Genomic DNA, 22,680 nt, shown 5'->3' with positions numbered 1-22,680 from the left:
CTCATTATTTTTCTTTACTCTCTTCAACTCATTCCGTGAATCAGATTCACTAAGACTGTCACTTGACATGTCTATCTTCTTTCTTGAAGTCTTTTTCCTTACTTCACTCCATCCTCCTTCTCCTTCAGATGCACTTTCCATATCCTCTTCTCCAGGACTCAAAGACGCCATTCCACTCCGTCGCACGACTATCCTATCCAGTGACTTGCTCTCCTGGTGAAGGTCCCTGGTTTTTGCACTTTTTAAATGAAGTTGTTGACCTGGTCCTGGTGAAGGTCCCTGGTTTTTGCACTTTTTAAATGAAGTTCCTTTTCCACTGCATTGCTACACAGAAGTTTCCCTTACAAGCCTCATGTCTTGAGTTCAGAGTGTGCAGCCAATTAAGCTGATGTGTGTCTGATTGGACGCAGGTATGCTGCTCTGATGAGGATAATGATCGGCTAGAGTTTAAAAAGCTCCACCGCTCACCCTGAACCATAGGCCTACTGTGAGTCAGTCAGGAAGACAGAGAGCAGCCGATCAGTTTCCTGTTATCAGTTTCACTTATGGAGGCCTTTCATTTTCAGGTTATCCTCCTTGTAGGACTCTGTGTTAGCTCCTCTTTTGCTTTCCTGCCCACACAAGATGCTATCGTTTCAGAGCCTTGCAAACACAGGCAAGGTCAGAAATCGGGCAGCAGCAGCAGAAGTCTCCGGCTGAGGAACCGCAGCAGGTGAATACCATCAGAGTGACCTGTCATCCAGACTCTTTGGAGATTGTTATCAAAGCCGACATGTTTGCGGTTGGAGCTCCTGTTGATGGTGACGAGATACGCCTTGGAGTAGAGACCAACAACCAGTACTGCAGAGCTACAGCGTCTTCAGCAGATGAGTACAGTATCAGTGTTGGACTTGTGGAGTGCGGCACCAGACACTGGGTAACTTTAAATATATTTCATTTCAAATATGATTCATTATAGCTTCTAGTTTTAAACACGTCTACTCTCCACAGGTAACTGAGGACTCTCTGATCTACACAAACCTCCTCATATACTCTCCTGAGGCTTCTCCATATGGTGTTGTTCGAATGGAGGAGGCTGTAATTCCAATTGAATGTCATTACGAAAGGTCTTTGTCTCTTTTTGTTTTTAAAGCTCACATTGTAAAAATCTTTGAATGATGTCTGTCTTTTTTTAAATGCATGTGTTCTGTTTCTTAGGAAGTACAGTTTGTCCAGTTCTTCACTCATGCCTACCTGGATCCCCTTCATGTCGACCCAGGCTGCAGTGGAAATGTTGCAGTATAACTTGAGAATCATGACAAGTGGGTTTTGATAATGATCTCATGTTATGAGTTGTCATGTCTCTATTTGCACTTAGTACTTTTTTTCTGTCCGAGTGCAGGTGACTGGCAGTACAAAAGAGGCTCTAATGTGTTTCATCTCGGTGAGCCCATCAGCATCGAGGCCTCGATCAGAATTGGGCATCACGTGGAGCTCCGAGTGTTTGTGAGCAGCTGCGTGGCTACACTGAGCCCTGACATGCACTCCAGCCCCAGGCATGCCTTCATTGAAAATGGGTAAGGCTGCAAATGGCTAAATGGCAAAAAGTAAAGTCTTTTTCTGACCCTAGAGCAGTGGTTCTCAAACTTTTTCTGTCAGGAGGCCCCCCCTTTGGAGAAAAAAAAAAGTCGGGCCCCCCCCAACACAAATAGTCAGGCTCAGTGGGCGGCGCCAGAGATTTATTTTGCGGGTACTGTGGGGTAAGCTTGACGTTTCATAGAGGGTGCTCAAACATTTAGGGTTCCCATTAATGTACGAGGCGCTACAGAGGAATTTTCTACTGCAACACTCCCACGCATACACACAATGTACCCGCGATTGTTACAATGAAGGCTCGATAATCAGCTCACAGCATATAGGTGTAAGTAGGGGGTAAAGTGCTATTTTTATAGGTGGTGTGTGGAACCTCACATAGGGGGGTCCTCACCACCTCTAAGGGGGTCCTCACCTCCTCTAGGGGGCTCCGGGGGGCAAGCTCCCCCGGGAAGATTTGTTTTAAATATTGAAGTTAAAAGGCATCAATCTGGTGCACTTGAGAGCAAATGAAGAGATCTATGGATACCTCTCTCAACACAGAACTGTAAACAGATTTACTATTTCTTTATGGATATTTTACAAATCACCCTTTTAAACTTTATTCTTGTTTTACGTGTCATAGTATTTCATAACTGTTTTTAATGTATTCTCTTTATTTTTGTATAACTATAATGATCATATAACGTGTGCCTCGGAAATAATTGTTTACATTAATGGTGACCAAACGTTTGAGACCCACTGAGATAACACTGAGAGAGTCCTTTAGCTCCCTGAGTCTCTCAGTACTGAACAGGAGAGGACTCCGCCCCCACTTGTTGTTGAAAAAAACTCCTTATATCCTTTGGCGTAGCTCGCTAGCACCAGAAGCTAACAGCAACGATCTCCGGTACCGGTGCGCTCTCTCTCTCGCTCGCGCACGCACACAAAATGGCTCGTTCCACACACACAGAGCCAAGATTGAATGAAACACAGAGACCCAGACGTAATAGTACTGTATCATATTATTTCGAATCAATAATTTTTGAAAATATTGTTTTTTTTTTTTTTTATCTTTAAAAAAAAAAAAAATGTATAACCATTTTTCCTCCTCTCTCTCGCGCCCCCCCTGTGATGCCTCTGCGCCCCCTGGGAGGGCGCGCCCCCCACTTTGAGAACCACTGCCCTAGAGGGAGCTGTTTAATGTGTAAGGCTCTTCAAGTGGTTTAATTCAGACACAAGCTTTTAATCTTTGGTATTCTAGTTCTTCCTTTCACTATTTCACTATTGGCAAAGGCACAGGTCAGATTTGTGCAGTTCTGACTCTAAAGAACTACTTCCAGAACTTGCCAATAGAGAGGCGAAGTCCCGGCCATCTACTTTCGACCCATGGGACCTTATTTCGGAAAAATTGTGTATTGTAGTCAATGGAGAGAGAAAGATTATCTGTCAACCCCGTTTGAATTGTGCAACGAATTACACATATGATGTTTGTTAATCTTAAAAAATAATTTCCATGTCAAAAAAGTCAGTTTGTCGTAAAACTGTTGAAAAATACGCAACTAGAAAGACTACGAGTCCCGGTCCCGCATGCTGGCTCTTAGGAACCAACTAACTCCCCTTGTGTGTATGTGCAGCTCTCAACATGCCCAGACTTGGAGTGATTTTCAGCTCTTTTAATACTTTTCGCCTCATTCTGAAAGGAAGAAGTGAAACGTGACGGCCGTCTTGGTCTGTGACGCGAGAGGTAGTTCATTGAGCGGTTTCACACCAAAAAAAAAGTGTTACTTCACATTTTTACGACACACTTTTATTTTTTGACTTGCAAAATTATCTTTTAAAACTTGACAAACGTCATATGTGTAATTTGTGGCACAATTCAAACTGGATCGAAAGCTCATCTTTCTCTCTCCATTGACTTCAATACATACTTTTTTAGAAATAAGGTCCCATGGAGGTCTATATGACTAGAAATGTTAGTGGTGGAGTTGCATTGTGGGTAATGTAGACTCTGGTTATAGTAGTCAATGTGCTAATTTAGTGTTGCTCTTTTTGTTTTTCCTCATCATAGGTGCTTTGTTGACTCTCAGCTTCCAGGCTCAAGGTCTCAATTCTTAGCCAGGACACAGGATGACAAGCTCCACATGTCCATTGATGCCTTCAGATTTTATAATGAGGACAGAGGGGAGGTGAGGCTCTATTAAATTGCCTTAAACATGATTGTGAGTGCATGTTTCCCAACACCTGCTTTTCTCATAGCTCTACAATCACATGTCGCCTGTATGCTGTTCCAATAAATAGCACAGATGCAACAACCAAGGCGTGCACCTTTGTGAATGGAAGGTAAGTGAGATCCAGTCTAAAATATGTCAAATTACACACAAAAAACAAAGTATTGGTGCTGAATGTTTTTTTATTTATCAGATGCGGGTCCGCTGATGGTAATGACTACTTATGTGGGCAATGCAAAAGACCAATTGGAGTTGAGCAAACTCCCAGCAGCCCGAGCAAGTTTAGGCCTCGAGGGTTTGTGAAGCCAGAAGAGCGTGAACTCCTCTGGAGGAGCGGACTGAAGACCAGTACAGGTGGGGAGCTTGTAGAAACTTGTATGATGAATATTGTCTGCAGAATAGATGTCATCATAATGATCAATTGTGACACATTTTGGCATAGGTTTTAGATGTGATGATGGCTGGGTAACTGAATTAACATGCATTGTGCTGGTTTGTGTTAGTGTGGGAACATCAGGCCAGAGTGGGTCCAATGATGGTCTTGCCAGCCAAGCAGAAAAGCCGGCCCATATCTGCAGAGGAGCCTTCTTCCATTCTTGATAAAATCAGCAGATCTACAATGTATGGCAGCCAGTGGAGGAGTGGAATAAACAGAGTTGGTAAGTCAATGCCGGTATTGAATTATTCTTTGTTCATTTGAAGCCTTTAACAATCTCTAAATTGATATTAAAATGGCCCATAATGAAATCTTAATGTTGAATTGTTTTTCTGTCAAAGATCAGAGAAAAGGACTGCTTCCTGATTCATCATCGATCCAAAACCAGGTGGACATTGTGACTTTAGCTTCTGAGCAGAATAAAGACGAAGAAGACAAAAGTGGAACAGAAAAAGGTAAAATGCTTTTTTAAATGGAACTCTGCAATGCACCTTTTACATTAACACATTTCTTCTACGACTACAGATGAAGATGCTGAGGAAGTTCCTGAACGTCTAGAAAAAACCTCTCCTGAGGCCCACCTGCAGTCGAAGGCAGCGGTGCTGAACAGTACCAACACAGCGGCGCTCGATGAAGTCCTCCCAACTGCTGCGGTTAATGTGGCTGTGCCCCCACTGTCCAACACCACTGCAACAGAATCTGACCTTTCTGAAACAATGGACCCAAAGAGATAATAAATGATTCAAACTTTAATTTGTTTGCTTTTTAATGTTGCAATACACAAGGAAAACTGATGACCTGCTCACAGCTAAAAACAATTAAATGCAAACAATTGTTTCCTAATGAGCAAAAGTATTCCATATAACGGTAAACATTTAGGGGGGACCAAAATTGCAATTTGTCTTCCATGTCTTTTCTTGGGCTTGTCTGCTGCTAGAAACGGTACTACACCATAGCATTTATTTTCTGGGGTGTCATTTGCTTTAGTTGTAACAGCTGTATAAAGGTGATGTATTGGAGGTCAGCCAGTTTATATTTGAACTTCAGTTGCTGCAACAAAGCCTTTGTACATGAGTAGTTTCTTTAAAAGGGGAGTTACCATGGGGTCCTGGCAATATAGTGACCTGCACATTAAGATATAAACATGGTCTCATAACTTTGTGTCCATTGGGTTTTCTGACTGGAGACTGCATTCTAATAGAGTACCCAGACCTCTACTAGGGTAGTCAATATGTTTTAGAGGTACAATTTGATGGTTTACAAAGCCTTGAGTTGTTACTTTAGCTTAGCAAATCTATTTACTCCTGTTTTTGGGGACTGATTAAAAAAAAAGTGACATGAATTTTTAGATAAGTATAGTTACAGGTGCCATTATTTCAAGGCATCTGGGGAAAAAAATTGAAGCAAGACTTATTGGCTCAATGCTATTCATGACATCACACATTTGTTTTTAGACTAAAAGGCCGTGGAAGATGAAACTTCCTGGGATGTTTTTTGGTCCCTGCAACAAAGTGCCTGTTGGGACTCTAAGCCAGAAACCAGTGAAACTGTAAATGTGGCAGTTTTTGTTTCACTTTACAGTGGACTGGAACTGAATCGTACTCATATACCACATTAAAACCTACATGCAAAAAATAAACTGATGTTGAATAAAATAAAATGGGGCTGCATTTTAAATTGCTCTCCATTAACTGTAGTATATAATATTTCAACATTGATTGATGCATAAGGAAGGAAGCATCAGTGTAACTACTAGATGTAAACCCACATGTCAGGTGTGGGCCAATCACATGCAGGTATTTCGGTGTGACTGCAGCTTTAATTCTCATCAGTTAATGAGTAATTGCTTCCAGCTGTCCTCTCCATGTGATTAGTCTGCACTGGGAAGTATTTGACATTGAGAGTTTGAACCTTCCGCATCTTATTTAAATTCAGTATGGTTTAGATCTCCTAAATTATCACTTGTTCTACTAGTAGTGGTGTGTTTGCTTACTTTGCTTTCCTGTTCTTCTGATAAAAGAGCACAAAGGTGACGGCAGCTCGGCCGGCCTCTGTGGCACTGCTGTCACTTTTTGCTTTTGGTTTTGCAGACGCCATTCGAACTTTGAGAGATGGACCAATGATCGATGCTGAAGGAAGGGAATATAAAACTGCTGCATTAGGGTTTGACACAGAAAGTCAAATCAGTGAACCACAATTCAATGAGGGATCCACTATCAGCGTACAATGCACAGAGGTGTCCATAATCATTGCGGTAAAGGCTGACTTCTTTAAAATGGACGCCTTTTGTCTCCATGGGATTTTTTTTTGGGAGAAGTCAAGCATTCACAGAGCAGTCAGTGTCGACCTGTTGCTGCTGGTGACTCTGAATATTTATTTGAAGCTGGACTACAAGACTGTGGCTCCAAAGTGACTAAGTTGTTGATGATTAATAGGAGATGCTGGATATATAACTGTGGTTGCTTAAGTGGTAGTTTTGATTTGTTGTGTTTTCAGAAGTGTCCCTGATTTTAGTTATTTTGTATTCTCTATAGACATCTAAGGACTCTGTGATCTACTAAAACAAGCTGATAATCTTACTAGTCGCCGGGCAACATGGCATTAAAAGAACTACCCGTGCTGTTGTTCCTGTTTCCTGTCACTATAAGAGTTGAGATGTTTTTATTGTGTTGTGCAGAGAATCTTTTTTGTGACTTATTCTTCTCGGCTGACTTTGTTACCTTTCCGGGACAGGAGGACAAAGTTTGATGGCAGTCACTCTCAGCAGCCGCCCCTCTCTCTTCCTGCTGTGTATTCAACAGGTGCTTTCTCTCTAAAGCGGATGACCGGTATGTGAGACCTATTCAGTGTTTCATTGAAGGTATTTTTAAAGTGTGCATGTAGTATGTGGTGGATGAAGTAGTCACACACTTTACCTCAAGGACCAGTGTGTAGGATATAGTGGCATCTAGCAGTGAAGTTGCAGATTTGAACGGAAAACCAATGATTTTATCACTGAGCACAATCTCGATTTTATGTTTTTAACAGAAACTTGGATTGAACAAAATAACAGTGCAGCTGTTCTTATCGAATCAACCCCTCCCAATTGTAGTTTTATGAGTCAGGAAAGAATGCATAAGAAAGGGGTTGGAGTTGCTATTCTGTTCAATGATTCCCTTCAATGCAGGAAGACATCGTATGGAAACTTTGATTCTTTTGAATATGTGGCCCTTCAGCTGAAATGCTCCTCTCGAGCTCTCCCCTGCGAGATGGAGTTCATGACTTTATGAGCTGTTCATGAGCACTCATTAAACATTCATGAACAACTCCTTATATGTTCACTTGTCATGTTCATGAACCAAAATTCTTAAAATGCTCATGAACCATTTTAAAGAGCAGTTCATGAAATTGTTATGAACATTGTTCATTCATATAAAGTTCCTGTTTTGCTCATGACAGACTTTTATGAGCAATTTATGAACTTTTCATGATCCAGCCAATCACAAAATTATAATTAAAACCCCAAAAAGTTTGCATGAGCATTTCATGAACTTTTCATGACTATGAGCCTTTCATGAATTTTGGATGATTTTGGCAAGTTCAGAATATTTTTGAATATTCATGAGCATTTTATGAACTTTTGATGATCAGTGTGATGATTTTAAAGACCTCTTGAATATTCATCTACTATTTGAACATTTCTTTATTTTTTTAAACTTTTAATCTTAAAACAAAACAATAGTGAATTTGAAACTGAACATTATCTGTATTTATTTTGGTGACATTCATATCATTTTATGGTTTATCTGTACTGTTTGAGAAGCAGTACGAGTAAGTAGCGCCAAGGTGGAACCTTTGGCAGGTGAGCGGTGACATCTGGGTTATTTTAGGGGGGACACTTCCGCCCCCTCCTCAGAAGCAATCCAGACGATCAACCGGATCCTGTGTATAATTATTGCTGCTCCACTTTTCTCTTTTCTACAGGTCAGTACATGATGAAAATGATCGATGTTAACGTGTGTGAATTAGATATGATGTTGGAGATGTTTAGGAGAGCGTGTCAGAAAGTTTTGAGCATGTTTGACATAGTAACGGTATTTTAAAAATACTAAACTGTCGGCAACAATATATGCCATTTTCGCGGGCTTCAGCCGCGCCTGGGTAAATGTGACCTGAGTGAAGGCTCGCAGGCAGGTTAGCTGCTGCGCACGGGTAATATGTTTGGTTTACCTGAGTGAAGTCTTGCAGGCACATTGCCTTGTTTTTTGTTTATTAACATTGACAGTGTATTTTTGTGATCTCCATAATATGTTATATTTGGTAAAGATAGATATATTGATAGAAAGTATTATTTGATAGCGTTATGTGTTTATATTGACTTTGTTGAATTTCTCCTTGAGATACAGTAATTGACTGTGACAGACGGATAACTTAAATGGAGAAATGTGATGTTTGTAAAGTACAGCTATTTGAATGTAACTGTGTACTTTGAATTTTGAATAAGAAGCAATCCAGACGATCAACCGGATCCTGTGTATAATTATTGCTGCTGCACTTTTCTGTTTTCTACAGAAATCATTTATTGTTGCTGTGGTACCCAAGCTTTTGGGACCCGTAACAAAAAAATTTGTGCAGCTGAGTGTCAAGAACTGTGCTTCAAATAGTGATAGGATTAATTGTAGTGCTCCACCTGTATACATGTATGTTTGTTAATTTGAATAAAGTTCCATTGTGATTGACATAATTGTTGTTTTCTATGGTTGCCAATTGACCCACAGTCAATGGTTCATGAACAGTTCATGTACATGAACAGTTCATGAACAGTTCATAGCCAGCCATTGAATTATATTCAGTGACTGGGTATGAACTGTTCATGAAGTTGTTATGAACAGTTCTTGATATGTTCATGAACCATGGTTAATTCATGAACAATTCTTGAAATGTTCTTGGTTGAATACTGAATATCCCTACACACTCACTGAAAAGTCCATTTCATGAATTGTTCATGAACCTGCCTAAAACCATATTTCATGAATTGTTCATGAACCATTCCAGCACAGGAGTTTCATGAGTAGTTCATGAAATGCCCTAGTGCCATTTAATGTTCATGCAAATTTCATGAACAGTTCATCAACTTTGTTATGAGCTGTTCATGAATATGGTTCACTGATATTCCATGAACTTTTCATGACAAGTTCATGAACAGTTCACTATCATCTCACTGGGGCCTTCCTAAATATCTATAGACCACCCAAATACTGTGCAAGCTTTTTTGATGACTTTACTGAAATGCTGTCTATAGTGTGTATTGACTTTGACCGTCTAGTCATTGTTGGTGATTTTAACATCCATGTTGACAACCCCCAGGATAGAGCGGCTAAAGAACTGTTTTGTGTTCTTGATAGCTATGGACTGACTCAGCATGTGACGGAGCCCACGCACAATAAGGGGCACACTCTGGACTTAATTATCTCAAAGGGTCTGAATATCTCTAAGGTTGTGGTGACTGATGTTGCACTCTCTGACCATTCCTGTGTTTTCTTTGAGAGCTCTATTTTTGTTCACAAAAATGTTCAAAAAGAGATAATCACAAAGCGATATTTAACTGAAAATACTAGGGAAATGTTTACTCAGAATTTTCCTTCCACACTTGCCCCTGCTAACATCTCAGTAAATGAGCTAGTAGATCATTTTAATTCAAAAATTAAAAATGTTATAGATGCCATTGCTCCAACTAAGGTAAAGGAAGTGTCTGGCAAGAAAATATCTCCATGGAGAAACGCCATGAGCATGAAAACAGAAAAAAGAGAATGTCGAAAAGCTGAACGCAGGTGGCGAAAAACAAATCTCCAGGTTCACTTTGAAATCTATAAAGAGAGACTTGGCCTTTATAATTTGGAATTGAAAAACGCACGACAATCGTTCTTCTCTGACATCATTACCAAAAACAAAAACAACGCACGTGCCTTGTTTGTTACCGTCGACAGACTAACTAACCCCCCAGTGTCAGTAGCCTCTGAATTTCTATCCACCAGGCTGTGCAATAATTTTGCCTCCTTTTTCACAGACAAAATTCAGAAAATCAGACAAGCAGTCAGTGCCCTGCATCAGGAACAGCAAATGTGTTGTCTCTGTGTCCACTTAACATCAATTCAAACACCATGACACAATTCCATCAGATTAATGATAAAAACCTAGAGGACATTATACAACTTCTGAAATCCTCCTCCTGCTGCCTTGATATTATTCCAACAGGATTTTTTAAAGATGTTTTGCCTTGCATGGCCTCAGATCTACTTCATATAGTAAACAAATCTCTTCACTCAGGTATTTTTCCACAGGCCCTGAAAACTGCAGTCATTAAACCGCTTTTAAAAAAGAATAATCTAGATGCTTCAGTAATGAACAATTACAGGCCCATATCAAACCTCTAATTTCTAGGTAAAATCATTGAAAAGGTTGTTTTTCAACAGTTGAGTAATTTCTTGCACTTAAATAACTGTTTCGATGTGTTCCAGTCAGGCTTTCGACCAAACCACAGCACTGAGACTGCTCTTGTAAAGGTCTTTAATGACATCCACTTAAACACAGACAGTGGCAGAACTTCAGTGTTAGTATGATTAGATCTCAGTGCTGCGTTTGACACTGTTGACCACAGCATATTACTAGACCGACTGGAAAACTGGGTGGGACTTTCGGAAACAGTTCTGAATTGGTTTGAATCCTACTTAAAGGACAGAAACAACTTTGTTTCTATAGGTAAATACACATCTGAGTTGACAAATATGACATGTGGGGTTCCTCAAGGCTCCATCTTGGGGCCTCTTCTCTTTAACATCTACATGCTACCACTGGCTCAGATAATGAAAAACAACAAAATAAGTTACCATAGCTATGCAGATGACACACACATTTACGCAACAATTTCACCAGGAGACTATGCTCCAATTCAAACACTGAGTAAGTGCATTGAACAAATCAATGACTGGATGTGTCAGAACTTTCTCCAATTAAACAAAGATAAAACTGAGGTAATGGTTTTTGGAGCCAAGTCAGAACGTATAAAAGTTAGCGCTGAGCTTCAGTCTGCAATGTTCAAAACAACAGATAAAGCCAGAAATCTAGGTGTAGTCATGGACTCTGACCTGAGTTTCAACAGTCACATTAAAACAGTTACTAAATCAGCCTACTATCACCTAAAGAATATATCTAGGATTAAAAGACTAATGTCACAGCAGGATTTGGAAAAACTTGTCCATGCTTTTATCTTCAGTAGACTCGACTACTGCAATGGTGTCTTCACAGGTCTCACTAAAAAATCTATTAGGAAGCTGCAGCTGATTCAGAACGCCACTGCTCGAGTCCTCACTAACACTAAGAAAGTGGATCACATCACTCCTGTTCTGAAGTCTTTACACTGGCTTCCTGTGTGTCAAAGAATATATTTCAAAATACTGCTGCTGGTTTATAAAGCACTGAATGGTTTAGGCCCAAAATACATTTCTGACCTCCTGCTAAATTATGAACCATCCAGATCTCTCAGGTCTTCAGGGACTGGTCAGCTTTCTGTCCCCAGAGTCAGAACTAACATGGTAAAGCAGCGTTCAGTTATTATGCTCCAAATATCTGGAACAAACTCCCAGAAACCTGCAGGTCCGCTGCAACTCTGACTACTTTTAAATCCAGGCTGAAGACTTTTCTTTTTGTCGCTGCTTTTAATTGGACTATTCATATCTTAGACTGCACTGTAACTTGTATCCATGTACTTTTTATTTTAATATTTAATTGAACTATTCATATCTTAGACTGCACTGAAACTTTTATCCATGTATTTTTTCTTTTAATGTTTATTTTATTTATTAGCTTTTATTTTTAATGACTGATTTGAAATGCCTTTTTCTTAATGTCTTTCATTTTTTGTAAAGGACTTTGAATTGCCTTGTGTTGAAAAGTGCTATATAAATAAACTTGCCTTGCCTTGCCTTGACTTGCCTTGCCTTGCCTTACCCCTTACTTGAACAATGATTGTCCTTTAAATCATTATGCAAGTTATTCCTACTTACATTTACATTTATACATACATATACAATCATTTCTCATCTTCAATTCTTCATTCTCATAGGTTTCCAAAAAAGTGTTTTTGTACATCCTTTTAAACTGAATTATGCTTGTGCTTTGTTTTAACTCCTGCTCCAAACCATTCCATAAAATCACCCCAGAGATTGTTATACTCATACTTCTCAGAGTTGTTCTGACCCTGAGTTGTTTAAAATGTAGATTTCCTCTCAAAGTATACCCACCCTCTCTGTCTATGAACAATGTTTTTAATTTCCTATAGTAGATTATGTCTTGCTCTGTAAATGATTTGTGCTCTTTTAAAATTAACCAGATCAGTGAACTTCAATATGTGTGACTTCAAAAATAATACATTAGTGTGTTCAAGATATCCAACATTATTGATAACTCTTATAGCCCTTTTTTTGTAATGTGCATAACGGCTGTAGGTTGGTTTTGTACGGTTTGTTTTCCCCCCAAATATCCACACAGTAAATCAGATATGGCCTATATTAGTGGTTTTATAGAGTATACAATGAGTTGTAGTCCAGAATGTGTCTGGCTTTTCCCAATATTGCGATAGTCTTAGCCAGTTTTGCTTTTACATGAGTGATATGAGGTTTCCAGCTGATTTTGTGATCTAAAACCACACCAAGGAACTTAATTTCATATACTCTTTCTATGTGTTATCTAGTATTAATTGCACCTGTGGATTTGTTTTATGTTTTCCAAATAACATAATCTTTGTTTTCCTTATATTTAATGATAATTTGTTTGTGTCAAATCAATGTTTTACTTTAATCATTTCTGCTGTTATCACTTCCATTAGCTCTTTATAATTGTCACCGGAACACAAAATATTAGTGTAATCTGCAAATAAAATACATTTTAATATATTTTATACTCTGCAAATGTCGTTGATGTATATTATGAACAGCTTTGGACCCAACACAGACCCCTGAGGTACTCCACAAGTTATGTTCATGTATTCTGATGTATGTTCACCAATTTCAACAAATTGTTGTCTGTTGCTTAAATAATCTCTCACCCAGTCTATTCCCACCCCTCTGATGCCATACCGTTCCAGTTTTGTCAGTAAAATGTTGTGATCTATGGTGTCAAATGCTTTTTGTAAGTCTATAAATATTCCCACTGCTTGTTTTTTATTGTCCATGCAGTTTGCTATTTCCTCACTTAATTCCATTAGTGCCATAGATGTTGATCTATCTTTCCTGAATCCATATTGACTCTCGTCCAAAAGCTGATTTGTTTCCATGAAATTGTCAAGTCTTTTTGTAAAAAGCTTTTCAAGGATCTTGGAAAAATGTCGTTTGGATTACTGGTCTGGGTGAAGCCCGTGAATGTGTGTGTGTATTTACGTGTGTGTGTTAGTGTATTTTTGCGTTTCTGTGTATTGTGTTTGTTTCCCGGGGAAAACACTCACGAGAAACACGGCTGTTGTTATGCCTGCTGTGACGTCAAGTTACTCCGTTCTCCGCTTGTAATTATGCCGTTACAAGCTTCAAAGTTGTATTTATCATCTGAATTTGCCGAAACAAGTTTAATATTCTGAAAGCCAAGACTTTGTTTATTTGAAATCAGATAAAAACAAACTGTAACGGACCCTGCCGTGTTATCTATGATTACTACAGTAAATGCCTTACATTCATAATTTCAGCGGAGGGAGGGGAAGCTGCGCTGTGGAAGAGCAGAGTGGCGAGGGAGAGCTGTCATCTTCCTTTGACAAGCTTCAAAAATGCCTGTAGCTAATGAGATTGAATATAACAATCAAAAATAACAAAATATACACAGCTAGATCAGATCGCGTTTTAGATGCGACTTTAGAGTAGAGGGGAATTATTGAAACGGGATTTGTACAGTGTACAGCAAAATTGTGGGGCAGGGCTGAAAAGTGGGGGAGCCAATGGCCCCCTGGCCCCCCCGCTTCTGGCGCCCTTGATATAATGGTGTAACTTTGCTATTTTCATTTTATTTGGGAATTACCAGATTGAAAAGACAAGTTAAAGAGATGTGTCAATGGTTCTGCAATTTCTTCAATAATGTTTTTTACTATAATCATATCAATATTATTCCAATCGGTCGAGGATTTGCTTTTACATTTTCGCACAGTATCTATGATTTATTTTTCTTCGACTGGTGTGAGGAAGAAAGAGCTATTGTTTTCATTCCAGAGGTCCGTATCTTCCCCTTTAGTTGTTTCTATGGTTTTAATTATTTCTGCCAGATCTGGCCCCTAATTTACAAAGAATTCATTAAAACCATTAACCACATCTTCTGTATTATTAATAACATTATTTTTGTCCACAGAAAATTCAGGGTAACCTGAACTTTTTGCTCCATTTCTAATGACACTATTTAATACTTTCCTTAAACCTTTCATATTATTCTCTAATATTTTATTATGGTATTCTTTTTACATATCCTCAGAATATGGGTTAATTTATTCTTATATCTTTTATATTTATTTTCTGCTTCTGAAGTTATATATTTAATGAATTGTCTATATAGTGTATTTTTCTTTTTGCAGGCATTTTTTAGGCCATTAGTGATCCATGCACTGTGAGTTTGTTTGTGTCTCTCTCTGCATTGTTTCACAGGACAGTTTTTGTCATAAAGTGATTTAAAAATGTTTAGAAATTCATCACATTGTACGATGTGAGGGTCTAAGGACAGAGGGTGTCGTATTGTCATACTGATATTTTGTACAAACTGTAAAGTCCACTGAGACAAATGTAACATTTGTGATATTGGGCTATATAAATAAGCATTGATTGATTGATTGATTGATCATAGGCCTTGTCAATATCGTCTCTCTCATATACTACCCTCCAATTCTCATTTAGGAAGTCGTTCTTAAATGCAATTATGTTATCTTCAGTTCTCAATCTTTCGTATTTGAAATGGCTGGCGACTTTAGGTTTCTTAGAACTGCAGTGATAGACAATAAAAACAGGTAAATGATCACTGATGTCACTATATAATAGTCCGCCTACTGTATTGTTTTCCATAATATCACTGGATATGTCTGGTGTCTGCAAGATGAGTGTGAAAGTGCAGGTCAGGAGGAGAGTCATCAGCAGCAAAGGGGTGGATATATTATAAGTTAGTGTCCTGTAAACATGTACGCCGATTCAGAAGCTCTGCAATCATAAATAATAATACATTGTAGTGCCGAGAGATAGGGAGTCGGAGGGAGTCTGTAATACAGTGGTCACCACAACATATATATTTTTACAGCACCAAAAAAAGCGCTCTTCACATACAAGACAATACAATGTGTCCAAATATAAAAGAGCAAAGGAACAGGAAAGAGTGAAAGAGGTTATGTCAATAACTAATAAGCCAGTTTGAATCCTGAGCTGGCTGAACATGTCTGGCATGTCCTCCCCTGTCTCCCCCTTTCAACTCTAACATCTACAATAAATCACCAAAAATACCTGAAAATAATGAACAGAAAACAAAAATGAATCAATCAAGCTAAAATAACAGAACATTATCAAAGTATTTAGGCAACAGTACAGGGTGAACATCTGAAATGGATCATTAAGACTAGCTTTCAACTCTATGGATTTATATTTTTTAAGTCAATTTAAATTAGTTGAGATCTTATTTTATTTTAATTATTTGTATGCATTTTCAATACTTTCTTTTAGTTTGAACTGCATGGATGGATTTTTGTATGACATGTCTTATGTTTTAAATAGGGCCGGGACTTTAACGCGTTAATTAAGATTAATTAATTACACAAAAATTAACGCGTTAAAAAAATTAACGCATTTTAATCGCACTTATTTTTGCACCGCGGAACGTTTCTCACTGGATGAGTTTCAGGCGTACCGATTATACTGGAGCACCAACTAACGTTCATGACTTCAGACAACAACAAACCACAGTGGGAAATGTTGTTTTAAAAAACGGACGGATGGAAGCGTTGATAAGAGCACGGTTGTGTGCAAATTATGCAAAAAGGAATTCGCATATCACCGCAGCACATCAAGCCTCAAGTATCACCTCAATGCAAAAACATATAGCAGCTAGCGTGGAAGCTAGCGTGGACGTTAGCCTCTTTTATCGCGTTCACACCATACAGTCTATGGTTCACACCAAAAAGAGCCGGTACTAAAATTAGTTCATGAGAACCTTTTTACCCCCACGAAAGTCCCTGCTAGAGAGCAGAGCTGCTAGAGAGCAGGGACTTTCGTACGGCTCTCTTGTGAGAAAAGAGCTATATTTCTGATTGGCTGGGCCGATTGCAAACCACGCCCCGTAAAACTCCCAAAAAGTTTGGTGAAGCCGCCATTTTATTATCCTCGCATTAGCATTATTAGCATTAGCCCAGCGCAGAAACGCAGAGAGACTAACTTATGGCAACACAAAATAAAACATGGGAGCGGTGGAGACGAGGAGGTGTCGGCGTTCTGGCGATTTACTCGGAAGGCTGCTGGGACTCCCAGCAGCTTCTACTGAAGCCAGTCCCCAACTCCGGGGACTTCCGGCCGGGGACTTTGGGCGGCAGTATACGCCGTGAAGTGGTTTGCGGCCTGCCAGTAAACCCAAAGCAGAAGAAGAAGAAGTGACGTCAGCGGCTTCATTTGTTCTCATGAACTAAGTTCTCATGAACCTTTGTGGGAAAAGTACTGCGGTGTGAATGCGCCTAATGGTATACTAAAATCCATGTGAAAAAAATTGCTTCTCACTGTTCTCAGGTCAAATATTTATATGCGATTAAAAATGTGATTAATTTCGATTAATTCATAACAAAGCCTATAATTAATTAGATTATTTTTTTTAATCGAGTCCCGGCCCTAGTTTTAAACAAAAGATCAAATTAGATCGAATGTTATTTATGTAGCCCAAAATCAAAAGTTATACATTTGTCCCTGCGGGATTTACAGTTTATACAGATCAACAAAACATGGATGACAGATTAAAAACATAATAAAATGACACCATAGACAACCATAATAATATGATGTGTACAAATTAAGGATCCAGGGGATGTCAAAATGCTTCCTGCATGGTTTTTCATGAACTGCAACACTAACAGTTTATTTAAAATCCAAAGTAACAAGCAATGAAGCAAATATATGCACATTTTAAACATGTGAAAACGCCCTTCACCTCTCTCTCAATCAGCCTCATGTCTTGAGTTCAGAGTGTGAAGCCAATTAAGCTGATGGGTGTCTGATTGGACGCAGGTGTGCTGTTCTGATGAGGATAATGATCGGCTAGAGTTTAAAAAGCTTCACCGCTCACCTTGAACCATAGGCCTACTGTGAGTCAGTCAGGAAGACAGAGAGCAGCCGATCAGTTTCACTTATGGAGGCCTTTAATTTTCAGGTTATCCTCCTTGTAGGACTCTGTGTTAGCTCCTCTTTTGCTTTCCCATCCACACAAGATGCTTCGTTTCAGAGCCTTGCGAACACAGGCAGGTCAGAACTCGGGCAGCAGCAGCAGAAGTCTCCGGCTGAGGAACCGCAGCAGGTGAATACCATCAGAGTGACCTGTCATCCAGACTCATTGGAGATTGTTATCAAAGCCGATATGTTTGCGGTTGGAGCTCCTGTTGATGGTGACGAGATACGCCTTGGAGTAGAGACCAACAACCAGTACTGCAGAGCTACAGCGTCTTCAGCAGATGAGTACAGTATCAGTGTTGGACTTGTGGAGTGCGGCACCAGACACTGGGTAACTTTAAATATATTTCATTTCAAATATGATTCATTATAGCTTCTAGTTTTAAACACGTCTACTCTCCACAGGTAACTGAGGACTCTCTGATCTACACAAACCTGCTCATATACTCTCCTGAGGCTTCTCCATATGGTGTTGTTCGAATGGAGGAGGCTATAATTCCAATTGAATGTCATTACGAAAGGTCTTTGTCTCTTTTTGTTTTTAAAGCTCACATTGTAAAAATCTTTGAATGATGTCTGTCTTTTTTTTAAATGCATGTTTTCTGTTTCTTAGGAAGTACAGTTTGTCCAGTTCTTCACTCATGCCTACCTGGATCCCCTTCATGTCGACAGGCTGCAGTGGAAATGTTGCAGTTTAACTTGAGAATCATGACAAGTGGGTTTTGATAATTATCTCATGTTATGAGTTGTCATGTCTCTATTTGCACTTAGTACTTTTTTCTGTCCGTGTGCAGGTGACTGGCAGTACAAAAGAGGCTCTAATGTGTTTCATCTCGGTGAGCCCATCGGCATCGAGGCCTCGGTCAGAATTGGGCATCACGTGGAGCTCCGAGTGTTTGTGAGCAGCTGCGTGGCTACACTGAGCCCTGACATGCACTCCAGCCCCAGGCATGCCTTCATTGAAAATGGGTAAGGCTGCAAATTGCTAAATGGCAAAAAGTAAAGTATTTTTCTGACCCTAGAGGGAGCTGTTTAATGTGTAAGGCTCTTCAAGTGGTTTAATTCAGACACGAGCAATGCTGACTCGAGTGACAGGTTAATAAAAGATCAGTCCTTTAGTGTCGTCTTCAAGTTAGCCATTAGCTAAGGCTAGCTGCAGTTTGCTTTTAATCTTTGGTATTCTAGTTCTTCCTTTCTGTGCCACAATTGGCAAAGGCACAGGTCAGATTTGTGCAGTTCTGACTCTAAAGAACTACTTCCAGAACTTGCCAATAGAGAGGCGAAGTCCCGGCCATCTACTTTCGACCCATGAGACCTTATTTTGGAAAAATTGTGTATTGAAGTCAATGGAGAGAGAAGATTATCTTTCAACCCCTTTGAATTGTGCAACGAATTACACATATGACGTTTGTTAATCTTAAAAATAATTTCCATGTTAAAAAAGTCAGTTTGTAGTAAAACTGTTGAAATATAAGACTATGAAAAATACGCAACTAGAAACTACGAGTCCTGGTCCCGCATGCTGGCTCTTAGGAACCAACTAACTCCTCTTGTGTGTATGTGCAGCTCTCAACATGCCCAGACTTGGAGTGATTTTCACCTCTTTTAATACTTTTCGCCTCATTCTGAAAGGAAGAAGTGAAATGTGCCAACGTGACGGCCGTCTTGGTCTGTGACGCGAGAGGTAGTTCATTGAGCGGTTTCACACCAAAAAAAAAAGTGTTACTTCACATTTTTACGACACACTTTTATTTTTTGACTTGCAAAATTATCTTTTAAATTGACAAACGTCATATGTGTAATTCGTGGCACAATTCAAACGGGATCGAAAGATGATCTTTCGATCCATTGACTTCAATACATACTTTTTTAGAAATAAGGTCCCATGGAGGTCTATATGACTAGAAATGTTAGTGGTGGAGTTGCATTGTGGGTAATGTAGACTCTGGTTATAGTAGTCAATGAGTGCTAATTTAGTGTTGCTCTTTTTGTTTTTCCTCATCATAGGTGCTTTGTTGACTCTCAGCTTCCAGGCTCAAGGTCTCAATTCTTAGCCAGGACACAGGATGACAAGCTCCACATGTCCATTGATGCCTTCAGATTTTATAATGAGGACAGAGGGGAGGTGAGGCTCTATTAAATTGCCTTAAACATGATTGTGAGTGCATGTTTCCCAACACCTGCTTTTCTCATAGCTCTACATCACATGTCGCCTGTATGCTGTTCCAATAAATAGCACAGATGCAACAACCAAGGCGTGCACCTTTGTGAATGGAAGGTAAGTGAGATCCAGTCTAAAATATGTCAAATTACACACAAAAAACAAAGTATTGGTGCTGAATGTTTTTTTATTTATCAGATGGCAGTCCGCTGATGGTAATGACTACTTATGTGGGCAATGCAAAAGACCAATTGGAGTTGAGCAAACTCCCAGCAGCCCGAGCAAGTTTAGGCCTCGAGGGTTTGTGAAGCCAGAAGAGCGTGAACCCCTCTGGAGGAGCGGACTGAAGACCAGTACAGGTGGGGAGCTTGTAGAAACTTGTATGATGAATATTGGCTGCAGAATAGATGTCGTCATAATGATCAATTGTGACACATGTTTTGGCATAGGTTTTAGACGTGATGATGGCTGGGTAACTGAATTAACATGCATTGTGCTGGTTTGTGTTAGTGTGGGAACATCAGGCCAGAGTGGGTCCGATGATGGTCTTGCCAGCCAAGCAGAAAAGCCGGCCCATACCTGCAGAGGAGCCTTCTTCCATTCTTGATCAAATCAGCAGATCTACAATGTATGGCAGCCGGAGGAGTGGAATAAACAGAGTTGGTAAGTCAATGCCGGTATTGAATTATTCTTTGTTCATTTGAAGCCTTTAACAATCTCTAAATTGAGATTAAAATGGCCCATAATGAAATCTTAATGTTGAATTGTTTTTCTGTCAAAGATCAGAGGAAAGGACTGCTTCCTGATTCATCATCGACCCAAAACCAGGTAGACGTTGTGACTTTAGCTTCTGAGCAGAATAAAGACGAAGAAGAAAAAAGTGGAACAGAAAAAGGTAAAATGTGAAAAGTCTTAACTCTTTTTTTAAATGGCACTCTGCAATGCACCTTTTACATTAACACATTTCTTCTACGACTACAGATGAAGATGCTGAGGAAGTTCCTGAACTTCTAGAAAAAACCTCTCCTGAGGCCCACCTGCAGCCGAAGGCAGCGGTGCTGAACAGTACCAACACAGCGGCGCTCGATGAAGTCCTCCCAACTGCTGCGGTTAATGTGGCTGTGCCCCCACTGTCCAACACCACTGCAACATAATCTGACCTTTCTGAAACAATGGACCCAAAGAGATAATAAATGATTCAAACTTTAATTTGTTTACTTTTTAATGTTTCAATACACAAGGAAAACTGATGACCTGCTCACAGCTAAAAATAATTAAATGCAAACAATTGTTTCCTAATGAGCAAAAGTATTCCATATAACGGTAAACATTTAGGGGGGACCCAAAATTCAATTTGTCTTCCATGTCTTTTCTTGGGCTTGTCCGCTGCTAGAAACGGTACTACACCATGGCATTTATTTTCTGGGGTGTCATTTGCTTTAGTTGTAACGGCTGTATAAAGGTGATGTATTGGAGGTCAGCCAGTTTATATTTGAACTTCAGTTGCTGCAACAAAGCCTTTGTACATGAGTAGCTTCTTTAAAAGGGGAGTTACCATGGGGTCCTGGCAATATAATGACCTGCACATTAAGATATAAACATGGTCTCATAACTTTGTGTCCATTGGGTTTTCTGACTGGAGACTGCATTCTAATAGAGTACCCAGACCTCTACGAGGGTAGTCAATATGTTTTAGAGGTACAATTTGATGGTTTACAAAGCCTTGAGTTGTTACTTTAGCTTAGCAAATCTATTCACTCCTGTTTTTGGGGACTGATTAAAAAAAAAAAAGTGACAATATTAATGTTTAGATAAGTATAGTTACAGATGCCATTATTTCAAGGCATCTGGGGGAAAAAACTGAAGCAAGACTTATTGGCTCAATGCAATTCATGACATCACACATTTGTTTTTAGACTAAAAGGCCGTGTGGAAGATGAAACTTCCTGGGATGTTTTTGGTCCCTGCAACAAAGTGCCTGTTGGGACTCAAAGCCAGAAACCAGTGAAGCTGTAAATGTGTCAGTTTTTGTTTCACTTTACAGTGGACTGGAACTGAATCGTACTCATATACCACATTAAACCTACATGCAAAAACATAAACTGATGTTGAATAAAATAAAATGGGGCTGCATTTAAATTGCTCTTCATTAACTGTAGTATATAATATTTCAACATTGATTGATGCATAAGGAAGGAAGCATCAGTGTAACCACTAGATGTAAACCCACATGTCAGGTGGTGGGCCAATCACATGCAGGTATTTCGGTGTGACTGCAGCTTTTAATTCTCATCAGTTAGTGAGTATATTGCTTCCAGCTGTCCTCTCCATGTGATTAGTCTGCACTGGGAAGTATTTGACATTGAGAGTTTGAACCTTCCGCATCTTATTTAAATTCAGTATGGTTTAGATTTCCTAAATGATCACTTGTTCTACTGGTAGTGTTGTGTTTGCTTACTTTGCTTTCCTGTTCTTTCTGATAAAAGAGCACAATGGTGACGGCAGCTCGGCCAGCCTCTGTGGCACTGCTGTCACTTTTTGCTTTTGGTTTTGCAGACGCCATTCGAACTTTGAGAGATGGACCAATGATCGATGCTGAAGGAAGGGAATATAAAACTGCTGCATTAGGGTTTGACACAGAAAGTCAAATCAGTGAACCACAATTCAATGAGGGATCCACTATCAGCGTACAATGCACAGAAGTGTCCATAATCATTGCGGTAAAGGCTGACTTCTTTAAAATTGACGCCTTTTGTCTCCATGGGATTTTTTTTTGTAGAGAAGTCAAGCATTCACAGAGCAGTCAGTGTCGACCTGTTGCTGCTGGTGACTCTGAATATTTATTTGAAGCTGGACTACAAGACTGTGGCTCCAAAGTGACTAAGTTGT

At 39.5% G+C, this 22,680-nt stretch overlaps 2 pseudogenes; both read left to right on the top strand.

The window, feature by feature from the left end:
* The first annotated feature begins 545 nt into the window (after positions 1 to 545).
* On the top strand, positions 546 to 4,971 carry LOC117554427 (annotated as a pseudogene).
* A 12,582-nt stretch (positions 4,972 to 17,553) lies between these two features.
* On the top strand, positions 17,554 to 21,000 carry LOC117554424 (annotated as a pseudogene).
* The last annotated feature ends 1,680 nt before the right edge of the window (positions 21,001 to 22,680 follow it).

The sequence above is a fragment of the Gymnodraco acuticeps genome, unplaced genomic scaffold (genome assembly GCF_902827175.1).
Source record: "Gymnodraco acuticeps unplaced genomic scaffold, fGymAcu1.1, whole genome shotgun sequence".
Lineage (NCBI taxonomy): Eukaryota > Metazoa > Chordata > Actinopteri > Perciformes > Bathydraconidae > Gymnodraco > Gymnodraco acuticeps.
The sequence above is the reverse complement of the archived record's forward strand: the minus strand, read 5'-3'. Positions and strand labels throughout refer to the sequence as shown.